This window comes from Neolamprologus brichardi, chromosome 9 (genome assembly GCF_056152115.1).
Source record: "Neolamprologus brichardi isolate AB-2024 chromosome 9, ASM5615211v1, whole genome shotgun sequence".
NCBI lineage: Eukaryota > Metazoa > Chordata > Actinopteri > Cichliformes > Cichlidae > Neolamprologus > Neolamprologus brichardi.
In genome coordinates this window covers 14,379,859-14,401,072 of record NC_142112.1, presented here as the reverse complement: position 1 = coordinate 14,401,072, position 21,214 = coordinate 14,379,859, and the positions used below count along the sequence as shown (strand labels likewise).

The window sequence follows — 21,214 nt, the reverse complement described above, 5'->3', positions numbered from 1 at the left end:
ACTTTGATTTAACAGAAATACAATTATGGAGGAGTAATACTTTAAAATGGGAGAAATATTGATATACACACACATACACAGAGCCTAAAGGGAACAGTATTTGTGCCATGGAGTGTTAACAAGAATGTGAGGTCCATATTAGAAAAGCTGGTAAAATGATAAAAGTTTGCAGAATTGTAATAAATGATGAATATGAATTACTGGTCTGTGATAGTGTATTAATTTGTAGGGGAAAAAAACATGTTGACCAAGTTGGGATTGAACCCACGACCTTTGGCTTGCAGACCCGTGTCATTACCAACTGCACCACTGGGAAAGAGAGCGGGTGCCTGGAAAACAGGGTGATGAGCAGTCAGAATTAGATCGCGGTGGGAGGCGAAAAACGCAGTTTTTTGGAGTTACAAAACGTCGTGTAACTCAAAAACTAGGTGGACTAGAAGCATAATTCTTGTACTGGGTGAATCAGCGGACTTTGGTGTACCTTGACTGCGATTTTCATTGCTCTTTGTACAACCGTCGCGGAGATATGACGAGAGAAGAAACGGCACACCTCAGATATGATTGGCTGTCTGGGAAGCCGTGCAGGCCCTGATATGTAAATTTCAGGGCTAAATGTCTCAGTCCTCACAGAGGATTGGCTGCGTGGGGACCTGGCAGTAATATATAGAAATAGTATGATTAAGCATAAATACTACATTTAGTAGAAATACTATGTTTTAGCACACATACTATAAAAAGCAGAAATACTATAATTTAGCAGAAATACTATAAAAAGAAGAAATACTCTAATTTAGCAGAAATACTATATTAAGCAGAAATAGTACAAAAAGCAGTAATACTATAAAAAGCAGAAATACTATAATTTAGCAGAAATACTATAAAAAGCAGAAATACTACAATTTAGCAGAAATACTATATTAAGCAGAAATCCTGTAAAAAGTAGAAATAGTATAAAAAGCAGAAATACTATAATTTAGCAGAAATACTATAAAAAGCAGAAATACTATAAAAAGCAGAAATACTATAAAAAGCAGAAATACTATAATTTAGAAATACTATAACACACACAGAAAGAGAGAGAAGCAACTTTGTAGATCAGTCAAGCAGCCTGGGAGCTGCTGGATTTGAATCCACCAATCAGAGATGCTGTGTACATTTTCCCGCCAAAACAGGTGCAGCTGTTTTTACACACGCTGCAGAGAGACAGGATTTTGCAGTCTATTTCTCATTGTGACGACTACCCTCCAAACAAATGGCTATAATTTTCTAACCGTAGGGGCTAGAATGGTCATTCTTACACCGTTTTGTTCAGAAGAGATGGGGCAATCTTCAAGTGTTGACAATTTATCATTAAAATATGAATTATTAAAGATATTTGACTTGTAATGCACCATAACTGAGTAGAGGCTAAGCGAAAACTGCCTTGACTTGCCCTCAAACAACGCTTTCTAACTCTAAATCTATTTGGAGTATCGATATCATTTTTTCACCGTAAGAGACAGCAGGCTTTGGTGAACAACCATGGAAATTTTCAGGTCTTTGTGGAAATCTATCAAAAAGATATGACGAGAGAAAAAAGTGGCTCATTTCCAGAGTTTGAAATCTGAAGAAATCTGAGCGAAGAACGAATTACCTACCCTCAAACAAGTCTAACTCATCTCAGAACGGTAATAGGTGAGAAAAAAATTCTTGAATTGTGAGCGTCAGGAGTGTCTGAAGATATACTGGGACAAGCCTCATGTTTTAACTTCGCTTCGTTAAGGAGATATGATGATTTGAATATGCCTCTCATTAGAGAAATCCAGCGGTGATTTTGAACAAACTCTCCATTGACTTTCTATGGAGAGTTTTCAGACTTTGTGTTGGTCTGAGGAGATTTGCCAAATTTCTATAAATTCCACAACAATGATAGTGACATTTTCTGAAAGCCAGCAAAAATACCTACATTTTGATGTATAATTTGTGGGAGTTGAGTGAAAATTGAGCAAGTAGCCAGAAGTTGTTCGGACATGAAGAGAAAATTGCCAAAGGTACAGCGGCTCACTTAGAACCAACAGCATAGCAACCATAACAACCCATGTATTTTGTGAAAAATCACAAAGATGAAACTCAAAACTTGAAGAGGGATAAGATGAAAATGGTAACAGATTTGAAAAAGCTGAATCATACATGAATAGCCCAATAATTTGTGAACATTTTAAAGTTTGAATGGTTGTTCTAGGTGAAAGTATGAGGAAGTAGTTAAGTTTCAAAAACAAGCAAGTTTTAGCAGAATTGTGGAAGTTTTCCATTCATTTCAATGGGACAAATTAAAGGAAAAAAGCTTAATATTTTAAAAAGTATAATAGCAAAAAATAGCAAAAGTCATAGCGATCATTAGCAGAAATAGCAGAATAGTTTAAAATTTGAACGGTGAAAATCGGCTGAAAATTGTGGAAGTAGTTAAGTGCCAAAAAACGTACAAAAAGTGGCAACTAGAATAATAATAATAACTAGAAAAATTTGCATTTCCTGCGAAAATGCAGTGTGGATGCTGTATAGCTGAAGCTGTCTGCTGAAAATAGTTGAAAATAGCTGAAGAAGCTGAAGAAATCAAAGTCAGTGTTTAAAAAGTGTTTGAAATTTGAATAACTTCAAGGACAACATCAAGTTAACAAAAATGTAATAACTTAGCAGAAATGCAATAACTAATAAACATAACAATTCAGCAGAAATGTTGTAGTTTACCAGAAGCCACAACTTAGCAGAAATGTAATAATTTAGAATAACATCACTTAACATAACATAGCATAACAAACAAAAGTAGTGTAACCTAGCAGAAATAATATAATTTAGTAGAAAATTAAAAACTTAGCAGAAATGTAATAATTTAGAATAACATCACTTAACATAACATAGCATAACAAACAAAAGTAGTGTAACCTAGCAGAAATAATATAATTTAGTAGAAAATTAAAAACTTAGCAGAAATGTAATAATTTAGAATAACATAACTTAACATAACATAACAAACAAAAGTAGTGTAACCTAGCAGAAATAATATAATTTAGTAGAAAATTAAAAACTTGGCAGAAATATTACAACTTATCAGAACTGCTATAATTTTGCAGAAATGTAATAATTAGGCAAAACTGTCAACAGATAACAACTGAAAAGGCTGAAGTAACCTCAAAGTTACTTGTTTGACTGTGAAAAATTACCAGAAACATTAGAAAAGGAAGAAAATCACCCAGCAGATAAACTGATGTGGAACAAAACCAAGGTAAAATTGCAGAGTTTACGCAGCTGGTGAAATCTAAAAATGGCAAAAAAAAAAACAAAAAACAAAAACAAAACCCACACAAACAACATTTAGGTAATACAAGATGCACAAGATGCTGCGGTCAGAGATAAAAACACCCAAAAATAATGTTATTGAAATGCCAAAGAGTGGCAGAAAGTTTAGAAAGTAGAAAACCAGTAGTAGAAAAGTAGAACATTCAAATATTTTTAGAAACATATGATACAAAATATTTACTCGGTTGTTTCCAATGATTACAATAATGGCATACAGAAATAAAAATCCCATTTGGGACAAACAGAATAATATTAATAGAAAATGCAAATCAAATGAATCTAACATCTATACAAACAATTGAAGCATCTGTTGGAATAGTGAACATATCCTTGTTTGCCATGTTTATGTTTATGGCCCTAAGATGCGCATACACATGATAGGCTATTAACTGCAAAAATATACACATATATAAACAGCAAGTGAAGGACAAAAATACATCCTCTGATTTGCTGGAGTTTTGTGTAAATACCATTTGGCAAGGATAAACAACATGTTCCAATGCCACATTAAAATTTTCATAAGCTTCATTTTTTCAATTAGTTTACAGTTTCCTGATTTGATGATAAATCTGTACCGAAATGAAGTCCACATTGTGATATATTTGAGGTGTGGAGAGTCACACAGCTGAACAATCGATGTGCATATTTAAAGAAACAGGAATCAAATAAAGAACATTGTTGTGGAATAAATTACACTGAAAAATAATCACTGCTTTGCGTTAGAGAGTGACTTATGATGAGGTATTAATTGGGTTAACTTTACCTCTAACAGCTTTTCACCTAGTGCTGTGACCAGGGTGAAATCCATCATAAAGTAACTGTAAACAGTAGAACAATTAGCATGAATGTTATGGTTCTACCCTGATCAAAACTCAAGTCAGCTGTGTGACCTGATATAAAATGATAAAGAGGAACACATATAAATGACCTTTATGAACTTTTCAAAATGACTTTATATGCCTGACCCATTATCTATATATATTAGAGCAGATCTGGAAAACCACTGTTAGACCTACTCTATACTAATGTAGTTACTGACACCCCATACTAAGGCAGGATTCATACAAACACACATTATTTATTCTCTTAAACACTTTCTTTTTTCACATTTTGAGATTGTGTAATCTCTATAAAGAATACGTGTAATGGTTCAATAGATATAGTTATTTAAATGTCCATAATAATCACATGATCATTTTTTTACATCCTACAATTCAAGATTTAGAGCTGTGTGTTTGTATGAATTCAGCTTGCTATACTTATAGACTTAGATATATTAATCCAGTATTTACCCAAACAAGTTACATTGTTTGGGTAAATAGATTGGGTTTGTCCTACAAAATAATTATTCAACAATAAAAAAAAACACACAAAAAACATCTGCACATTAATCCAGAGTTCAGTTTCATATGTCTGATATTGTTTGTTAAATCTGGTGACACAAACACAGTCAAAAATTCATTGCTAGCGTGACATGTGGTCCTTTTTGCCTTTGACCAATGATATGCTGGTTACTTGGACCAGTTTAGTATTTGCTGTCACAGAGGAATGTTAACCATAAATCCAAAAGAATAAACTGAAAAAAAATGTTAATTGCAAACATGTTTTTGCTTAGTAAAAGGATTGAAATTACATGGAAACTGTCACCTTAAAGCCTCACTGTAAATATCATCACAAACAGATGTTTTCCACACAGTTAACAAAGCTCCACCACATCCGATCACTGCATATAAATCTAAAAGAAAACATTTTTTTTTTTTAAAACAATAAAATTAACAACAGGGAAGACTTTTTATTTAATAACTAAGCTTAAAATAAGTGTTACCTTTGAATATTTGTGGGAAAAATCTGATGCTACCCCAAGAATACAAAGCCACACTGGAAACGATGACAGGCTTGCAGCCCTCTGTCTTCCTGGAGTGAGGTGCCTGATCAGTAGCAGTGAGTTGACAGAAGTCGGTGTCTGTAAGAGTGGTCAAACACTGATACTCTGTCCACTTGCGCAGAGTCTAAGAAGCTGGAATGCAGGCACACTGTACGAGCTTGTTCTAAAAAATACAGAAAAAGGAACATTTTATTTGTGTTAAGGCTTAAAAACTACAAATAAGTTATACAATGAACAATGTTGAAATATCTTATAGGTGCTGCAGGCCACATAACCAGAATCCAGAGCAATCTCACACTCACATGATGGTGAGGAAAGACATGAGCTCTGCAATGAGGTTTGAATGTCTCAGTTGGGACACTGAAGAACTCAGAAGACAGCAGTACCTGCACAGAGAGACAGAGTAGAAAAAGCATAGATTTGTAATCCATAATGTGAATTAAAACTCAAAAAGTGTCAACAAGTATAACCATTTGAGTGTGAAATTATTTGTGCAATAAACAGGATGTAAATTAATTAATTGAATTAAAAACACTGACATTTTTATCAAAGATAAAGAATCATACCTCTCTCTGCTCTGAGGATCACTGAGCATCTCTGACAGGAAATACAGTTTCCTCAGTATGAGTCATCATTGATGGTCTCAGAGGTGTGTGGTGTGGCAGCATGATGATGGTCTCCAGATCAGGCAGGAGGTCAGGTGATGGGTGTGTCATCTTCTCCATTGAAGACACACTGGTATGGCAGTTCATAAAACAGCAGTGTCTGTGTGGCATGTAGTTATCTGTGCAGTCCAGCACTGATGGATCAGGTTTGGCTCAGCAGTTCATGAAGATGGTGTTAAGATATTGTTGTTTCAGCTGAGGATGGTGAAGTTTGAAGGTTTTCCCACAAAGGAAACAGGACTGTGTGTGCCCTGTCTGAAAAAAATACATCTACAAAACATAAAGTGCTTTTAACACCACCCACCCTCCCCACCCACCCATCTCAGCCCCCAAGTGTCTATGTAATGCTGGTATGGGGTGTCAGTTACTAAATCTAATTAGTGCGTCAGAAAGCGGGGGCTACACCTAAAGCCCCCGCTTTCTGATGTCTTTGTTTATTAGCAGCTTTTTCCAGCTGCTCAGAGAATTCTGACTTGGCCTTTATCCACCCAAACCCAAACCCACCCGGATAAAGGCCAAGTCAGAAAATGGATGCAGAAACTTTCCATTTACTTCTAAATCAGTTTTTATGCATATTCTGTAAGCTGTAAAAATGTTTTTCTCTACATAATGTATCATTATAGACATCTCTGGTAGCCTAAAGATAGTTTAAAACCTTTACATTTTTTTACCTGTAAAACATGATAAGCAAAACCTCATTCATCCCAAAAACATTTGATTCTACAAAATTTACTATAATCAAGAAAATATAATTGTCTGTATTTATTCATGTGACCCATAATAAATACCTGCATTTATCTGGGATTTATTTATTTACTATTTCATATTTGAAAGCCCTTGGAGGGGAAGATCTTGTTTGTTGAGATACAAACGTCAAAGTAAAAAAAGTATTAAAAAAGGAGATGACAATTAACATCCATGAAAAAATGCATTAATAGATTTAGTCATTTAAAACATGAGAATAAAAAATAAATTATGTTTGTTTAATACTTTTTGCAGCATATTTCAGATCTGAGGTGCATGATAACAGAAAGCAGATCTCCCGGCTCTGCATGAAGTACAGCCATGATTTGGTGAAATGATTAATAACATTGCAATAAGAAAGGGTCTTCTTACAGACAGAGTAGGGAAGACAATTTTTTCAATGAAAAATCTTTTTCATGCTCTACAATCAGTAAACTCTGTAACAAACATGATCTGTAATTGTTTCAAAACTCACCACACGACTTCATGATTGGCTCGAGGACAGGACACAAAACACAGGGTTGTGGTAACTGTAATATGTTCTCAGAACACCTGAATGGAGGCTTTTCTGTGGCTGAGAAAGAAAAATGAGGTCAAGCAGGGTGTTCTTGTCTGTAGTGGCAGAAGTGATCAGCTGTGAATACCCTCTAGATTGAAACTGCTCCAGAATCTGTTTTCTTCCACTCTGTAACTGGTTCTCATTAAAATCTCCACACACAATTATTGGGTGACAGTCCATTATTTCAAGTGAATCTAAAAGACTTACCAGGTTTTGCATGAATGGTGTCAAACTGTAGTCAGGGGGTCTGTACACAACTGCAATGAGCGCAGGGAATGGAGCCTGAACCTTCAACACTAAAAACTCAAGATCAGTGACATTATGCAGATACTGTTTTACCTGAACCTGAAAATGATTCCTCAAATACACAACAACTCCACCACCACTTCTGCTGGCCATGTGAGGAAAGTTTGTGTAGGACACATGTCTGTTGCGTTTGAACATGGTGTAGCCGTCCAAATGAAGACTATCTGCAACAAAGAAGCCTTGGAGGTGAGACTCTGTGAGACACAAAACATCTGCTAAACACATTTCATGATGACTCTTGATGTCGCTGATGTGAGATGGCAAACCCTCCGTATTGTGTTGGATCAGTGTAAGAGTGTCAGGTCTGCTGGCTGTTTCTCTGACCTGAAGAAGAGGCATCATTTCCTCAACGCTGGCTTGTCTCATGGTTTGGAGCTCTGCAGTTACCTCGGGATTGGCGTAAATCTTTTTCTCATCCAAGTCCTGTAAATAGAGTCCACTGAGAGACGTCACCCTGCTGAGAGCAACATAAGCCATACCTGGTTCAAAAATGTTCTTCATTGAAACTACAGCTGTCTGTGTTGTAAGACCCTGAGTTTTGTGAATTGTGCAGGCGAATGCTAGCTTTACAGGAAACTGTCTGCGTACCGCTCCTTTAAACTTCAGACTCTCCTCTGCTCTCTCAATGTAAACCAGATCATCAGATGCTGCATTAGCACTGCGGTTGTGTCTCATAGGCTGCCGGTTGTCCATTCTGAGCCCCAGTTTAATTATTTGTCCATCATTTTCAGATCTCACCACCTTTACCAGTATACCAAAAGCACCGTTGACCAAACCGTTTAGTGTGTCCAAGTTTCTGGTCAGCATGACTCGAGCTCCTTCAGCGACGTTCAGGGTGTCGGGTAAATCATTTCGCCCACCTGTAAATGGTTTGTCTCTTCGTGCCATTCTGCCTGTACGTTTATCCTTCTGGAAATCGTCTGCAGTGATGATTATGATGTTTGAATGAAGCTTCTTCAGGGTATCTGTGTTATGGGATTCCACATTCTTGTTGGTGGCATAGATGTGTAAGACCTCAGTTGGACATTCTTCTGGTGCAGTCACAGCCTGTGACAACAAATCTCTGTCGCACTGAGAAAGCTCATCTGTCTTTTCCTTGACTCTAATCCTGTTCAACATCTCTGCAAAGGCCACATCATCTTTCTGACGCATGATCTCGGTTAGAGTGATCATCTGAAAATGTTCCTGCCATAGGTCAATCTGTTCTGGATCATAAACACAGAGAGGTTTAGACTGTCGCACTGGTGGCAGCTGGTAAAAATCTCCAACAGCTAAAACTAACATTCCACCAAAAGGTCTCTGAGTGCCTTTGATTTGTTTCAGTCTTGCATCCACATAGGCAAAAAGGGGTTTTGAAACCATCGAAATCTCATCAATAACAATAATTTCAGCATTTATAAGCTCAGATCTGACTTCATCCAGTTGGTTACCAAGTCCTTGAATGGGTGGTTTCAGACTCCTGGGTAGTTTCAGTAGAGAATGTAATGTAGAGCCATTGATAGAAAAAGCTGCTGTCCCGGTAAATGAAGTCAGTAAAACAGTTGGATTTGATATGTCAGCTTCTTCTGCATTAGCAGGCAGTCTGCTCAGGATCTTTGATGCTTCAGAGTGAATACATTTAATCAGATGTGACTTTCCAGTTCCTGCACCACCGTTGATATAGAAGAAAAATGGATCTGGGTTCAAACCACAAACTCGCTGAATACACCAGTCTCTTATGGCATAGAACACGCAGGCCTGCTTCTGGTTCAGATTCTGATACATTACACGTACCACAGCTGGATCTACTGCAGGTTGTTCTCTGACGGCTCTGATCTCTGTTACAGCATCAGACTGACGACTGTAGTCGGGAACATTCTCCTGTTCGTTCTCATCATCAGAATGTCTCTCAGGAAGATTCTCATCACATTGCAGCCTCACAACTTCAGATTCAGGAGCAAGATTACACCATTCATCGATCACAACATCCCTATTTTGTTCAAACTCTTCCAGTGCACTCTCAATATCCTCAGAGTTCTTCTCATACTTGTCTTTATTTCTTTTCACAATCCTTTTCACAGACTCACTGTGGTCTGAACATGGAAGTCGTACACAACCTGAGTTGTAGAAGGACTGATAGGTTTGGAAACATTGTGGTTTCAGTTCCTGCTCTGATCTGTGTGGAAGGTAAAGCCTCAACAGTCGACCATAATATTGCTCAGGATCTTTTTCCTGTGAACAGTGGTAATATCTGATTATAGCTGGTTTATCATTCTTTCGCCTTTGTACAAATCCAAGCTGGTTCAGAAGAGGAAGCACATCTTTTCCTTCATTTGGACCACTCACCAACCTGCACAGGGCAGCAAAATCAGCCAGCGACATTTCCTCATATTCTGGTGTCTCAGGTCTGCATTTGTATTTATCACTCAAACTTGTCATCCAAATATTACAACTGTCATGTGTTGTGGTTTCCAGATAGCTCATGGGGCGACTCATTTTTACTGGGTTATCATCTGTTGGTACAAATACAACACTGCGGGAACATTTTTTCATTTTTAGGCCACAGACTCGAGTCACACACTCCTGTGCGCTGATTTCTCTCTTTTTTGAGTAAGCCTGCATCACAGCTCTCATTTCATCACATTCATTGACCGTGTTCTTATCAGAGTTGTCAATAACTGTCTTCAGGTATTCAGAAAGGCCAGATTCTTTCTTTGTTATATATTTACAGAGGTATTCTATACATGAATAGGCATTCAAAATTAATGAGACATCTATATTTGCGTTCCAGGCTTCAAGCAGGTGTGGGTTGTAATTGTTGATCCAACACTCCTTTGGGTCACGTTTCAGAATCAGCGCTGTTTTCTTGTTTATGTCTTGGAGGCATTGTTCATACTCATTCATTGTCAAGTTGCATCGTGACAGAATCTGCTCTATGGTGAGAGAAGCAGCTTCAGGTTCCTTCAGCAGGTTCATCAAAGGTCTGAGTTTGGCTTTTGCAGCTTCAGTGTCTGAATCCTCATCCTGTCTCACAATCATTGTTCTTGTGGCTGGTGGTTTTGGAAACCCAAATCTACAACCAGAGTTCACACTCTTAAAGCATGTTTTTGTGTGGTTTTTGCTGTGCTTTTGTAGTTCAGTGACTTTTTTGTGCAGTTCAGGTTGTTTTTCTGGATCAGGGAGTTGAGCTGAGATGTATCTGTCCACAAAGTCACAGACAGTTTGGTCATCATCCACATCTACTTCTACCTTTTCTCGAATCCACAGCAACATGTGTATATGCGGACTACCTCTGTGCTGGAACTCAACTCTGTAAAAGTAATCAATGATTTCACCAAGGGGCTGTGCAGGAGAAAAAAGCAAATCTCTGAACAAAGCCTCAACACGCTTATCAAACATTCGCATGGTGGTTACTGGATTTGATCTTAGAATTTCACACTTTTCTGACCAGTCCAGGGCTTCAAAATCAACCTCTTCACCTTGCTGTCTCTTTATTGCTTGAATCACTTCAGGCCATCTCATCTCAGCAGCAGAGAAAGTGACAAAGAACTGAGGTGTTCCTATTTGACGAAGCATACTGAATAAATCTTTGGTAGTTTTCTGCCAGTAAGCTGGAGTTCCTCTGAGTGGCTGCATAAATCTGATTGCATCTTTATTTCTTACCAGCTTCTCTACTTCTGTCTTACTTTGTAACATTCCTGATGTGATTTTGCGTCCATCTTTGGTCATAGTTTTACCTTTCCTTAGCTGTATTGTCATGCTGGAATTAGCCAAGTGTATTTCAGTGACAAACTGTGAGAAAAACAGGTAATTTGTATCTTTGGCAAATCTTGCATCAATGTTGAAAAGCCTTGACTTGAAGTAAGCACTCGGTGTGAGTTTAAGAAGTCTCTTTTCATCCAGTGTACTCTGACCAGTAGGAAACTGCACAGGAAATGCCATGGCTTCCAAATGAGGAGTTCTGAAGAAGCTAACAGGATTGTTTCTTTCTGCAGGAGCCACACAATATGTGTTATCACTGAAACAGAGAATCTCTTCTGAAATGTCTACAGGCTGCAAGCAACTTTCTAGAGCAAAACCTCCATTGTTCAAATCACTTTCTGGTTCATCTGGATTTTGTTCCTCTGGTTGTTCATCACAGGATTGCATATTAATATCTTGGTCACTTTCAGACTCACTTTCGCACAAAAGGGCATCTTTTTCATAATTGTCAATTTCCATTAGATCTGCTTCATCATAATCATCGCTTCCCATGCTGGCTTCATCACTGCTGTCATCATCAGGTAACGTTGGATCACAAAGCAATGCATCATCTCTGATAACAACATCTGTGTACTGTGGGTGAATCTGTTTGAGTTTACGCAGAGCTTCAATGAGTTTAGACCAGGTGACAGTCTGGAACAGCTGATGGCCTTTGTAGCACAGTCGTCTTTTCAGCTTGATCCTCATTACCTGTGATTGGCTTCTGAGCCTCGGTAAACAGTCAACTGTTTGTTGGACTTCAGATGGTACACACACCACATTACCACGTATGAGTCTTTGTCTGCCCTTTGGAAGTGGAATAATCTTAGCAAAAGGTATGCATTTGGCAATCAGATGTCTCTCCAGAATGTTGAGATCACACAGTTCAGCTGGAATATCCTGCAGTTCTAAACCGTTAATAGCAGCAAGCCTTGGCATGCGTCCACTTTTGAGGGAACTGTGACACGTGTGACAGATATACTCCTTTTTTCTCTCAACAGGAAAGCTGCACTGATCATTACATGCTTCATCACACACATGAACAAATTTACCAGTTAGACACTGTTGAGCTACAGTTTGGTGTTTTGAGTAATTTTCTCTTTTGCAGATTTTCACCTGATTAGGAAAAGAAGCTTTTAGACAAACAGTACAAACATAAGATGGTGCTGACTTAATGTTTGATCTGAAACGAGATATGGCCTCATTCATTAAAGTGTTATCTGGATGACATGGTAAACTTTCAGCTGGTCGATGCATCTGACAATATTTTCTTTTTATTTTCATTGCACATCTAATGTTATGCATCTGTCTAAAAGAAAAACTGTTCCAATATTTTACTCTCATTCGTTCTCTCATATTGTCCTTGTGTTGCTGCTGAAATTGTCTCTCTTCTCCATAACGTTTAGTGATGTAACATTTTTTTTTCTGTCTAAATTCTACACTTTCTTTATATAGGTTAGAAACATATGACCTCATGTAAGCTTTATGTTTCTCTCTCAATTCAGCACAAGTTCTGTATGTTCTTGTTATTCGTTCCTTCTGCTTTTCTCGGAACACGGGAGATTCTCTGTATGTTCTTGTTATTCGTTCCTTCTGCTTTTCTCGGAACACGGGAGATTCTCTATATGTTCTTGTTATTCGTTCCTTCTGCTTTTCTCTGAATAAAGAATCTTCTTTATACATCCTTATGACACGTTCTCTTTTTCTCTCTCTAATTTTAGCACTATCTCTATAGATTTTTCTAAAATGTTCTCTCTGTTTCTCTCTGTATGTAGCATTGAGTTTATACAGATTATTTTTGTACACACTCTTTTTCTTACTGTGATCAGAATCATGAGACTTTCTACTAGAATCTTTTTTCTTTGCCTTAAAGCTTTCATCAAAAGTGTACATCTGTCTTTCTTTCTTTTTCTCATTTTCCTTTCTCTGTTGTAGTTTTTCTTGGACCAATAGTCGTCTCCTAATCTTTCTCCTTTGCTGTTTATTATGCTTCAACAGTTTATGTGAGAGTTCCTCTGTTGTCTTAGTTAAACAGGAGGCAGTGTTTAAATCATTCTGAGGAACAAAAACGTTTGTTACCTGAGTGTCTCTTAAAGAAGATGCAGAGGTTTCTATTTCCAAATAATCAGAAGGACGATTGTTCAGCTCAGCAGCTGGCTCATTTGAATAATCCACTCTTTCAAATTCAGGTTCATTTAAAGCTGGTGCTGGAACAGTTGTAGCCGTTTGTCTGTTTTCATCAGCATTTCTTTGGTCAGCAACGTTTTCACTGTGGAACTCAACAGGCTGTAGCTCATAAGTGCAGGTTGGTGCGATGCTAAACATTTGGTACAAATGTTTGATCCTGTCAATCATGTCGTTAAGACGTGTGAATTTTAACATAACTGCAGTTCCACCACTTACACCTAGCGACAATGGCATTCCTGTAGACTTACGTGGGTGAGGGTCAAAGTATGCGTATTCACCTGAAGTCAGCCTGCAAACTGCGATGACTGTTCCTCCCATGACTAGCAAAGCATAACGAATGTCTGAAGCCAAACACTGTAGTCCCTGTTCAAGACTCGGAAGATGATCTGTACCATCGAATGTGCCATAATGAGCAAACTGAGACATGTCCACTTGATACTCGTGTCTGCGGCTGGTGACCACTGTGGGAAGCTCATCACAGGCTAGAAACACGCTGTTCACAAACCTCTTTCTGGCATCTGAATACACGGCATGGCCTTTGTCCAACACACGGTTAAGATCTGCTCTAGTAATGAATTCATCCTCGTGTAAGAATGAGAGGAAAACCAAACTGTTAGCCATGCATTGCTGATTCCTGTACTTTCCATACTTAGCAGCGGCCTGGCTTCGGGATGCACAGATGTTACTCACTCGTGGACGACTTTCACTGTTTGTAACCTGTACATGAGACGGTCCTGGAGCTTCTCCATCATGCTGCATTTGCACAGTTACCTGGGGTTCAGTCTGGATTACCTGCTGTACTTTAGCATTTGGCACAGATGAGCAAACACCTCTCTTTACCACATCTGCATAAGACACTGCGGCTGTCTGAACGCTGAGCTGCACTTCTGGACTGGGAATATTTGTAACAGACACCGTCACCTGTTCACCGCTCTGAGAAACATTTACCTGTTCCTTCTCCTTTTGCCATCTAAGCTTCTGGGACTGTGACCTTTGACCTTTCCTTGGCATTTTGTGCAAGTACAAACTGGCCCTTATATGTATTTATACACAAATGTAAACAAAACTCAACCTGTAAACACTGAAAAACAAATGACTCCTCAAGTTTCTATCAAATGGAGAAATGTAAAACTATACAAATGGTAAAGTGTTGTTATAACTATGTAATTGATGTAAAAGGCTGACTTAAATACAAACTCAATATAAAGGTTATTGAAAGTTCTTTAAAAACAGTTTTATTGTAGCTTTTTCAAAAACTGTATATTATTACTTCTATTTTGTTTAGCCAGACTGGTTAATGAATAGGTCTATACTTCTGTAAAGTAATATGCAGAATAAATCTCAACAATCAACAGGCTATAACAAAACTCTTAGCCTTTAAGTAGAATTTGTGTAAATCTTTCAGATATCTAAAATTTAAAGCAAATATAAGGAACTGTGATGGTGTGGTGATCAGATGACAGGCGATGAGGATTCTTCAGCTGGATGTTCTGCAGCAGTCAGGAAACAGGAAGTCTGGGTTCTCAGGGCAGCCTCTAGATGACAATTGTAACTGAATACTTACACTGAGTGACAAAAAAAGGGTTTGTCCTTAAATAATAATAGTTTAAACTTGTAGTCAAATGTTATAGTCAATGAAACAGACTTGAAAAATGTATCTGAATCTAATTTAATATTTATGTAAATACAGCAGTCTGTATGTATAAATTACAAAATAACCAGATTGTCTTATTACAAATAAACCTTTAAGAAGAGGTGTATATTTTTTATAATTTATCAAAGTAATTGCACCTCTAAGCCAAACAGCCAATCAATGTTTATTCCAAAGTGTAATGCAAAATTAAAATGTGTAAGTAGTTTCTACTGTGAGTTCTACTGTACTGTAATTCTACTACTGTAATTTTAACTTTCTACTTGTGATTTCCAGCAAAATGACTGGATGTGAGAGAGTTTAACGACAGGAAAGATGGAGCAGTGAGAGCGGAGATCTCTCAGAATTCTGAATACAGATTGACGAAGTTCTGGTAACTTCAATTCCAAAAACTTAGATTCTGGTAAAACTTGATTTCAAGTCACAGGATTGCGTTTCAACTCAGGTTCAAGCTTGTCAAATTAGATAGAGTTCATGGCGGAGAATGATAGAAGATAGAATGGCTTGTCAAAAAAGATGGAGCAGGGAGAGGGAGAGTGATAGGACAGACTGAATTGCTTGTTAATGATAGAGAGAGAGGGTTTTCTGCAGCAGGTCACCTGTAAGACAGAAACAAAGTGGAATTAGACACACTTCCAATAAACCTGGCTTTACCGTATTTTTCAGACTATAAGGCACATTTAAAAGCCTTTAATTTTCTCAAAAATAGACAGTGCACCTTATGTATGGTTGTGCTTACTGATTTCAAACCAATTCTATGTGGTACACGGCACTCAAAAATCTGTCAAATGTTTTAGTATGACTTCGGTAAGCTACAAAGCCGCACCACTTGATGTATTGTCGGAGTATGGCTACCATAGTCAGCACCCTCGTAGAGTAATTCGTACTGTGCTTCAACATAATATGGTGTGTGTGTATAAGGGCCTGGCACCTGTTGAGAGCCATGCTTATGAAGCAGATTTCAAACTGATCAATCCACATTCATCAATCCACAAATCCTGAAAAGTGAGTGTATTGTTCTGTATTTTATGTCTTACAACTGAACAATTTTGAGAGTTATTGTAAATGAGTTGAATAAAGTTTGACTTATCTGTTTTGTTTGGCTTAATGTGCCTTAGAATTTAGTGCGCCTTACAGTCCGAAAAATACAGAACATTCATTCATTCATTACACACTGAAGAGTTGTACGGTACATTATTAGATTCAACTGAATGAAAATGTTTAACATATGGTGGTGGAACATTTCTAAGGACATTTTTGCATTCTATTAACACAATAAAAACAAACAGAGTCTGTAAACCAAGATGTGGTGCTACAGTAACTTACTATAAACATTATATGGTCAAGCTAAACCCACACAATGAAGTTAGAGCAGACAGTTTCAGACCACATGCTTTAAACACTTCACATGCACTCAACTCACATGTTCCTAAATGCCCAAAGGTCTCAAATTCCCATTTCTGTGTGTACTTACCTGGTACAACAGTATATCATAATGTCTGGGGAGCCGTTAACATAAAAGTAAAAAATAATTTACTCAGTATGACTTTTGGCAAAATGAAAAATTTGGAGACAGATGACTCCTATACAGCAGTTTCTACATTTTTCAGTCAAATATGGGGCATGTTTAATACACACTCCGCTAAATCTACAATAAACTTAGCATGGCCGATATTAGGGCCTAATTAAAAATGCAGTATGATGATAAGAGAGATCTGTAAGTCTGGAAATGTTTACATAGCACAGTTCTTGGCAATCATCAAATCCTAGAAAAGTCTGACTCACTGCACTAAACTGAATCTCCTATAATGAGAAACATTTCCCAGCACTGCACCTCAGACAAACCTTTACTTACCAGACTTGAGACGATCAGATCAGCAGTCTAGAGAAAGGAAACAATTCATCATCAATTCATTTGATGATTCAGACTGTTGAGCCTCTTCACACACAATCCAACTTACTGTGACACAAATTAACTAGTAAAATTCTCAATTTATTTAAGGCTTTATGAGCTGAATTTAATTGCAGAGTCTCAGATGGCATGTTTAATAACATGTTAACATGTTAATTAACATGTTTAATAAAAACATTCATACTACAGAATTGCAAAGAGGAGGCACCAATATTTGTTGGCACAAATGCAGGATATACCAAATATTTTCATACACAGAAGCTTTGTGGCTCCAACATTTTCTATCACAAGTCAGTTCTAATAATATGTGAAGAACGACAACTTTTAATCTCATTTCAGATTAAAAATGTTGAATACAAATTAATTATTTGAATCAGAAGCAACAGAAAACCACAACAACAACAGTGGCACACCATTTTTCTAATGAAAATTTCTTAAAATATTACGCTAAAAAGTCATTCCATTGTATTTGTTGCTAGCAATATTTATGTTTTGCAGTATATCCCTTTTTGGCAACATTTATATTTAATTTGAAAACATTGGCTTTAATATACCTACTCACAACTGTACTTCTCTTGCATTTTATTATTGCTTAAGCGTTTAAGCTATCACTTACAGTCACTCAGGCAAAATACTTCTAGTATTTCGACTTCATGCTAATTCATAAGTGGAATGAAAGAGACAATAAAAATCGATAGCTGTGGTGCTCTTAAGTGTTTAAGGTACCACCTATACTTACCTAAAGCACTTTCATAGTTTTGTTTGATACTCAAATCCACAAACATAAGGAGAAATCAAACAACTGCATAAAGATATCTCTGACATTTAACTATGTTTGGACTTGATAAGCCATCAAAAATTAAAATCAGACATTAATGGGCTATTAAACTTCATTGACATTTTCAGGGGCAGTCAGTGGTCCTGTGTGGGGGCTCTGCTGCTACAGATTCTAAATCCTGACTATTTGTTTTTGCCCATGAGTGAATGGCAAGAAGACACAAGTAAATTACTAAACATTACCATTACTGTCTACTTACCAGCAAAGGCAAAACCAAAGATCTGTTCACTCTGTGTAATAAAAGACAAAGAACAAAAATACAGGCTCAGACAACTCCAATCAGCATTAGAGTCAATACTGCATCACTCTCTGTAGTCAAAAAGATTCCAGAAACTTCTTGGTTTACCACAGCTGGAATACAAACAACAACTCTCCTCTGTTTTTCTTTAAAGATTATCATCTTCATAAAGGTAATATGTAGTTTTATTCATTTGCAATAAGCCACACAAGTTTCTGATTCATGTAATGCTCCAAAATTTAGGTTGGATTACTTAAGAGAGTAGACCAATGATTTGCAACGCCTAGCACTGCACACTTTATCAAATGGTGATGTCACAATTTAGAAGTAGGCAACAATCACAAATGATAGCTTGTATGGATTGTATGTTTGTAGGTTTTAACATTTGAGGTGGCCTGAATTCAAATTCTATTAACACAATAAAAACAAACAGAGTCTATAAACTTACACCAAGATGTGCTGCTACAATAACCTACTGTAAATATCATATGGTCCAACAAAACCAACACACTGAGGTTAGAGCAGACACTTTCAGGCCACCTACTTAAAATTTATGCCACATCACAGGTTCCCAAAGTTCTCAAATCACTGTTTCTGTGTGTATTTACCTGGGACAACAGTACATCATAAAAGTAAACAATACTTTATTCAGTATGACTTTTGGCAAAATGAGAAATTTGGAGATGGATGGTTCCTACAAAGCAGTTTCTACATATTTCAGTCACATTTGGGGTCTGTTTAATACACAGCCATAAGCACTCCACTAAATCTAGGACGTACTTATAATGGCCGATTTAAAGGCCTAATTAAAAATGTAGTATGATGATAATTTCTTTGTAGATCATTTAATCATAAAATACAGATATGAGTGCTGTATTTGTGCTTTTGATTTTTTCCAGTCATCAACAAAATCTTTAATTAAAAGACTAATTCAAAGAGCAGTTTTCAGAAAGTGACTTAATTTAATGAAGGGAAACAAGCTTTTGAAATCCACAAGGCCCTACTTGAAGACTTAATTGTACCTAAACTGCTGTTCATGAGCTGCTCTAATGTGAAATAATATGTGCTGCTACAATAACCTACCGACCTCTGTAGGTCTGGAAATGTTTACACAGATTTTTCTAGGATTTGATGACTTTTGATGATCACCAATAGCTGTGCTCACTCACTGCACTAAACTGAATCTCCTAAAATGAGAAACATTTCCCAGCACTGCACCTCAGAAAAACCTTTACTTACCAGACTTGAGACAATCAGATCAGCAGTCTAGAGAAAGGAAACAATTCATCAGATCACTGTTTGATGATTCAGACTGTTGAGCCTCTTCACACAATCCAATTTACTGTGACACAAATTAACTAGTAAAATCCTCAATTACTTTAAGCTTTTTTAAGTTTACTGTAGTCTAAAGAGGAGATAATTGAACTGCAGTGTCTCACATGGCTATAGCATGTGTAATAAAAGCATTATTACTACAGAAATGCAAAGAACAGGCACCAATATTTGTTGGCACAAGTGCAGGACACACCAAATATTTCCTACACAGAAGCCTTGTGGCTCCAACATTTTCTACAACAGGTCAGAGCTAATAAAGTGTGAAAAACCAAAACTTTTAATGTCCTTTCAGGTTAAAAACATTAAATACAAAGTAATTCTTTTAATCAGAAGCAACAGAAAACCTCATCATGTTTTGGTTAGTCTGATATGAATATGCAAATCCTAAAATACATGTAAATACTGACATGTTACAATAACAGAGGTGCAGAATGTTTTGTGAAATGAAATGTCTTAAAATATTAAACTTAAAATTCCTTTCATTGTACCAGTTGCTAGGAATATTTATGTATGTTGCAATAGAATTTGAATGGCCTGAATTCAAATTCTATTAACACAATAAAAACAAACAGAGTCTATAAACTTACACCAAGATGTGCTGCTACAATCACTTACTGTAAATATTATATGGTCCAACAAAACCAACACACTGAGGTTAGAGCAGACAGTTTCAGGCCACCTACTTAAAATTGTCCCTTCTTGGCAACATTTCTATTTAATTTTAAAACACATTATATTCACTAAATAAGTAATAAACTAATTCGACACAATGGCTGTAATGTACCTAACAATGTCCACTCACACCTCTGGTTCTCTTTGTTTTTATTATTGCTTAACTGTTAAAGCTATTACTTATACCGAGTCAGGCAAAATACTTCTACAGTGTTCTGACTTTAATGTAATACATCAGCAGAATTTGAGAGACAATATAGATCAATACCTGTGCAGCTCTTAAGTGTTTGAGCAACCACTTATACTGACTCCCCTAAAACACTTTAATTGTTTTGTCTGCTACTTAAATCCACAAACATAAGGAGAAAATGAACAACTGACATTTAGCTATGTTTGGATTTGATAAGCCATAAGAAATTGATATCATACATAAATGGGCTATTAAACTTCAGGGACATTTTCAGGGACAGTCAGAGGTTCTGTGTGGGGGCTTTGCTGCTACACGTAATAAATCCTGACTTTGTGTTTTTGCCCATCAGTAAATGGAAACGTATCACAAAAGTCACTACTGTATGTAAGTTGCCAAATGTGCTACGCAATGCCAGGTTCATACTGCTTCAGTTACAGTCACTGTTTACTTACCAGCAAAGGCAAAACCAAAGATCTCTTTCACTCTGTGTAACAAAAGACAAAGCACAAAAACACAGAATGAGACAACTCAAATCAGCATCACAGTCAATACTGCATCACTCTGTGTAGTCCAAAAGATTCAGTACACTTCTTTGTTTACCACAGCAACAAACAACTCACCTCTTTTTTCTACACCTTATTAAAGATTACTGTCTTCATTAAGGTAAAATGTGGTTTCATCCATTTGTAATAAGCCACACAAGTTTCTCAGTTATGTGATAGCTCTATTAGTTTGGTGCTATTAGATAACACAGTAGATTTAATAAGCAATGATTTGCTGTGGCCTTTTTTATATTTCATTAATTTTTCACAAAGTGAGAAGTTAAACAGAGCTGCAGGTGTAGGATATATTTAAAAAAAACAAACTGCACAAACAAGTGTTTGTTAAACAGTTCTTAAAATTTAACTAAAAAACTAAAATTGATTAATTAAAAACAACTTCTTCTTGTTAAGAAATGTTATTTTCTTATATTATG

The 21,214-nt window shown here is 36.8% G+C and overlaps 2 long non-coding RNA genes across 3 annotated transcripts; both read right to left on the bottom strand.

Annotated features, from left to right (window-relative positions):
- Window positions 1-3,206: 3,206 nt before the first annotated feature.
- LOC148101237 (uncharacterized) lies at window positions 3,207-6,191 on the bottom strand. Its single transcript, XR_015719552.1, has 4 exons — window positions 5,788-6,191; window positions 5,524-5,607; window positions 5,162-5,384; window positions 3,207-5,071 (listed from the first exon to the last, which is right to left on the bottom strand). It is a non-coding gene; the product is annotated as an uncharacterized LOC148101237 (long non-coding RNA).
- Window positions 6,192-15,055: 8,864 nt separating this feature from the next.
- On the bottom strand, window positions 15,056-20,811 carry LOC148101236 (uncharacterized). 2 transcript variants are annotated; one of them, XR_015719611.1, is made up of 5 exons: window positions 20,691-20,811; window positions 19,281-19,307; window positions 18,003-18,033; window positions 16,909-16,935; window positions 15,056-15,652 (listed from the first exon to the last, which is right to left on the bottom strand). It is a non-coding gene; the product is annotated as an uncharacterized LOC148101236 (long non-coding RNA). The 2 variants fall into 2 exon arrangements; XR_015719610.1 differs by having other exon boundaries at window positions 15,056-16,935.
- Window positions 20,812-21,214: the final 403 nt, after the last annotated feature.